At 42.6% G+C, this 5,873-nt stretch overlaps 1 protein-coding gene across 1 annotated transcript in view; it reads left to right on the top strand.

Moving 5' to 3' along the window:
• Nucleotides 1–261: 261 nt before the first annotated feature.
• The window catches only part of DAGLA (diacylglycerol lipase alpha), a 58,569-nt gene continuing 52,957 nt past the window's right edge, over nucleotides 262–5,873 (top strand). The window contains exon 1 of the mRNA XM_068133837.2: nucleotides 262–395. The gene's annotated coding sequence lies outside the window, so the exon portion shown is untranslated. The remainder of the gene's footprint in view (nucleotides 396–5,873) is intronic.

Raw genomic sequence — 5,873 nt, 5'->3', positions numbered from 1 at the left:
TCTAGACCATCCTGCCAGCCACTTGGGACAATAAAACTGCTAGACTGATATTTTCACAGAAAAGTACAGAACGTTCAGAAGCGTTCCAAGAATATTTTAAAAAATCGATGACAAAAGTGATTTCTAAAGGGCAACGTTGTGAGATGCGGCAAAACCTTCATCGAGGTGGTTGGTATTCGTGGTGGAGGTCGCGAGCACACACCTGACTGTTTAACCCTGTGATGTTTCATTTGACGAGCAGTTGGTGAGGACCTTCTTTCACTTAAAGCGGAGCGGATGCAAAAGGCGGATCCGTGACTGGACCGAAAGGACAAGATGCGACCTGCGTGGTGCAGGTGACCCCGAGGAAATAAAAAGGAGGTATCGTGCTTCGAGTGTCGTTGGTGATGCCCAAGGTAACCGTTGTAATGCATTTGATCTTAGCTCAAATAACAACGTGATACCTTTTGCAAACCAAGGTAAATCGGGCCATTTTGAACACCTCAAGTAGCTAAATTATTGATCTTACTATAATTCACCGAATGTCTGTCTGTTCTCAGGTACCGCAAAAACGGCTGAACCGATCGCAACGAAATTTTGGGTGGGTAATCCTGGGACGCCCTGGAGTAAAATAGGCTATATTGTTTTTCAAATTTTTTCCCAATTTTCCAATTTTTCCAATTTCCAATTTACCAGTTTTTCCAAACACGATGGAAAAATATTTACCGATATGGACAGTGATGTGGCTTTTATTGAAATTCTACAAATACTGTTTAGATTTTGATGATTTGCATGTGATATGATTTAACGGATGTTTATATAAATCGTTTAAAATAAAAAAAACCCCTCCCCCCCCTTCCCACGCCTCCTCCCCCCGGGCCCTCTCCCTTCCACACATCTCCCTGCTCTCGGATGTTGTGTGTGTGTGCTTCCCCTTTTCTCCGCATCTTGTCTTCCGCTCCCTCTTTTTGTGTATTTTGTTTGTCTGGTCGATTTGTTTGTGAAGTTAATGTTAGCTCTTTCACGAGCCTCGATTCAGTATACAAAAAAAAAAAAAAAAAAAAAAAAAAGCCTAAAATTTCTGATATTTTGCCTTTACATTTGGGCCTCCCAATTGAAGCCCTGCCCGTAGGGCAGGTACCGTTGCTAGTACAGATAATGTTAGAAATACAATTTTTAGCTCCAGAAGATATTCACAATAATCATATTAGTTTTAGACAAATTATATTGTATTTCAATCTATACCAGAAGAGAGAGGTTTGTCTTTGCGTCTGTTTGTTGCCATTTTTCGCAGAGAAGGCCAAACGGATGTTCGGCAAACTTTCAGAGGTTCATCAGTGAGTGCCACGGAGGGGTGAAGGGGGAAAAAAAGATTGTTTGAAAAATTTGGAAAAACAAAAAAGTTGCATTTTTGGGAAGTTCATTTTTAATCACTATATAGTACCTATAAGCCTCTATAGCTTTGTTGTATGGGGAGTGTCAGTGAACAGCAATCTTCAAGTCTTTCCACAGATTATCAATGGGATTCAAGTCTGGCCTTTGGCTGGGCCACTAAATAATTTTCACGTTCTTGTTCTGAAGTCATTCCAGTGTTGCTTTGGCTGTATGCTTGAGGTCATTGTCCTGTTGGAACATAAATCTTTGCCACAGTCTAAGGTCTTATGCACTCTGAAGCAGGTTCTCCTCATGGATTTGCCTGTATTTGGCTCCATTCATTGTTCCCTCTATCCTTACTAGTCTCCCAGTCTATACCGCTGAAAAGCATCCCCATAGCATGATGCTGCCACCACCATGTTTCACGGTCAGTATGATGTTAGATGGGTGATGAGCTGTGCTCAGTTTCCACCAGATGTAGTGTTTTACATTCAGGGTAAAGAGTTCAATTTTCGTCCTATCAGACCACAGAATATTTTGCTTCATGCTCTCAGTCTTTCACTTGCCTTTTTGCAAAATCCAGGTGTGCTGTCATCTGCCTTTTTCTCAGGAGTGGCTTCCATCTGGCCATACTCCCATAAAGCCTAGATTTGTGAAGTGCTACTGAGACTGTTGTTCTTTGGCAGGTTCTTCCATCTCAGTCAAGGAACTTTGTATTGCTGTCACAGTGGTCATTGGTTTCTTGGTCACCTAGGTCCTTCTTGCCCGGTTGGTCGGTTTAGTCGGTTGGCCAACTCTAGGAAGAGTCTGGGTATTTCCATATTCTTTCCATTTGCCAATGATGGAGGTCACTGTGCTCTTGGGAACTTTCAACACTCGAGAAATTGTTTTATACACTGCCCCTCACAATTCTATCTCGCAGTTCTAGGGACGGTTCCTTGGACTTCATGGTGGAGTTTCTGCTCTGACATGCACTGCCAACTTTGGGACCTTCTATAGAAAGGTGTGTTTCTTTCTAAATCATGTCTAATCAATTGAATTGGCACAGGTGGACTCCAATAAAGTCATAGACATCTTCTTTTTTTTTTTTTGTATACTGAATCGAGGCTCGTGAAAGAGCTAACATTTATTTCACAAACAAATCAACCAGAGAAACAAAATATATAAAAAGAGGGAGTGGAAGACAAGATGGGGAGAGAAGGGGAAGCACACAAACACAACATTTGAGAGCAGGGAGAAGTGTGGGAGGGAGAGGGCTTGGGGGGAGGAGGCGTGGGAAGGGGGGGGGGAGAGGTATAAAACACAAGGAGACCAAAGACTTCCAGGACAGAAGTTGGTATTTCAAAAAAAAGTGTCGGATTTTGGGTGAAATTAGCGGGGGTAGAAAAGATCAAGGTTTTGGATGGGGGAAGATAAGAGATGATGGTGAACAGCTGTTTTAAAGACCTGGAGGGTGGAGTGGAAGAAGGAAGAAGGATCTCAAGGAAGATCAAAGGAAATTGGATACACCTGAGCTCAATTTGGAGTGTCGTAGCAAAGGGGTTGAATACGTATTGATTGGAGACATTTCCGCTTTTCATTTTTCATTATTTTGTAAAAAATTCGAAAAAACAAAATTCTACTTTGACATTTTGTGGCATTATGTGTTGATCAGTGGCAAAAAAAAATTCAATTAAATACATTTTTAATTCAGGCTATAACAGAACAAAATGTTTTAAAAAGTCAAGGGGTGTGAATACTTTCTGAAGGCACTGTATTTGTCAGTACCGACACGTACTTGTACCCAGTTTGATTTAAATCCCTTCAACTGTTCTCAAGTGTCGCACTTTTACCTGACATGACCTCTGACCTTTTGACTTCTTGATGGCGAAATCGAATCAGTTCATCTTTGTATCTATATATATAAAACACAGTTTGTGTGTGTGTGTGTGTGTGTGTGTGTGTGTGTGTGTGTGTGTGTGTGTGTGTGTGTGTGTGTGTGTGTGTGTGTGTAATGTTACCGATAGACTCCTAAACGGAGAGGCTTACGTGCTTGATATTTGGCATAGACATGGCCATTGAGCCTGGGACGAACATGGCCGAACTCAAAATATTTGACGAGATCCATATTTTTTATTCATATTTACCTCAGCGCATTTCAGCGCACGGAATCAATGGAATCAGAGCAGGTGGGTGCTGATTCGCTCAGAGCGATCACGTGATGACGCTATGAACGCTATGACGCTATAAACGCTATGACGCTATGAACGATATGACGCTATGAACGCTATGACGCTATGACGCTATGACGCTATGAAAAAAAAAATCGCTATGAAACGCTATGAACGCTATGACGCTATGACGCTATGAACGCTATGACGCTATGACGCTATGAAAAAAAAAATCGCTATGAGGCTATGAAACGCTATGAACGCTATGACGCTATGAACGATATGACGCTATGAACGCTATGACACTATGAACGCTATGACGCTATGGGAAAAAAAATCGCTATGACGCTAAGAAACGCTATGAACGCTATGAACGCTATGACGCTATGACGCTATGAAAAAAAAAATCGCTCGCTTTGCCAAGGGGCTCGCTCCCCCCCCCCCCCACCCCCCCCGTTCCCCTCCCCTCCCCTTCCCCTTCCCCCTCCCCTCCCCCGCCCGGCAATGCCGGGTACTTCTGCTAGTCATCTATATTAGAAAAGGAGCCGTGTCTGTCTGTCTGTTTGTCGTGTTATAACTTGAGAATGGATTAACGGATTTCAATAAATCCAACTACGGTGGATTCGGGTAACTCCCGGGAGTGTTTGTGATCCAAATTTTTTTATTTCTTTTCTTTAAATTTTTTTTATGGGTACATGGGACACGCGTGTCAAAACTGCAAATGCCAACACCCTTCAACTGTTCTTATCCCTGCACGGAGAGCAGGATCCCACAGGAGTCCTTTATTTTTTCCTCCCCCATAGATTAGCCATCGCAGCAAAGATTGGTGTTTCCGTCAACGAAGCGACTGGTCTTATATTCTAGTAATATATAAATATATAATTAGACCAGGTTTGGTCAAAATCCCATCACTAGTTCGCAAGGTAGTGTGGGACCAGAAATTTACCTAATGGGACCTCTGACCTTTTGACCCCATAATCGAATCGGTTTGTCTTCACATCATTATAGATACTTCTACCAAGTTTCACTTAGATCCCTACAGCCATTGTTAAGTTATCACAGTAACAAAAACATATCACGGATGGACGGATGAATGGACAGACAGCCTGAAAACACAATGCCTCTGCGACTTCGTCAGCGGAGACATAAACATATGAATAGTTGTGCGAATCATAGATCGGAGACAAAGACATAGGATTCACTTGTAATTGCTTCCTTTCTAATGGAGTCCGGTCTCCCTCGACTGTTATAAAAGCCCATTGTGCTTGCATTCTGTAAGCATCGAAATAACTCAAAGAAGAATTAGTGATTATCACAGAGTAAACTTTATTCAAAAGTTTACAGCCATAGTAATTTTTAATGTGAATACAGCAAACGTTGTAAGATAAGAGGCAGAAGACATGTGCTTGTTACCGTTGGCTAGCAACCAGTTGTAGCGTCAGCTCCATTGTTTTGGGGTCATATGACTCACAATGAGCCGAGCGAGTCTGCACTTGCTGGTTTTATTACCTCCGCCACCGCAGGTGCATGGAGGTTATGTTTTCACCCCTGTTTGTGTGTTTGTTACTACCGAAGGTGCATGGAGGTTATGTTTTCACCCCTGTTTGTGTGTTTGTTACTACCGAAGGTGCATGGAGGTTATGTTTTCACCCCTGTTTGTGTGTTTGTTACTACCGAAGGTGGATGGAGGTTATGTTTTCACCCCTGTTTGTGTGTTTGTTACTACCGAAGGTGCATGGAGGTTATGTTTTCACCCCTGTTTGTGTGTTTGTTACTACCGAAGGTGCATGGAGGTTATGTTTTCACCCCTGTTTGTGTGTTTGTTACTACCGAAGGTGGATGGAGGTTATGTTTTCACCCCTGTTTGTGTGTTTGTTACTACCGAAGGTGGATGGAGGTTATGTTTTCACCCCTGTTTGTGTGTTTGTTACTACCGAAGGTGGATGGAGGTTATGTTTTCACCCCTGTTTGTGTGTTTGTTACTACCGAAGGTGCATGGAGGTTATGTTTTCACCCCTGTTTGTGTGTTTGTTACTACCGAAGGTGCATGGAGGTTATGTTTTCACCCCTGTTTGTGTGTTTGTTACTACCGAAGGTGGATGGAGGTTATGTTTTCACCCCTGTTTGTGTGTTTGTTACTACCGAAGGTGGATGGAGGTTATGTTTTCACCCCTGTTTGTGTGTTTGTTACTACCGAAGGTGCATGGAGGTTATGTTTTCACCCCTGTTTGTGTGTTTGTTACTACCGAAGGTGGATGGAGGTTATGTTTTCACCCCTGTTTGTGTGTTTGTTACTACCGAAGGTGGATGGAGGTTATGTAGTCACCCCTGTTTGTGTGTTTGTTACTACCGAAGGTGGATGGAGGTTAT

The sequence above is a fragment of the Myxine glutinosa genome, chromosome 13, assembly GCF_964187855.1.
Source record: "Myxine glutinosa chromosome 13, kmMyxGlut1.1, whole genome shotgun sequence".
Taxonomy (NCBI): Eukaryota; Metazoa; Chordata; class Myxini; order Myxiniformes; family Myxinidae; genus Myxine; species Myxine glutinosa.
The sequence above is the reverse complement of the archived record's forward strand: the minus strand, read 5'-3'. Positions and strand labels throughout refer to the sequence as shown.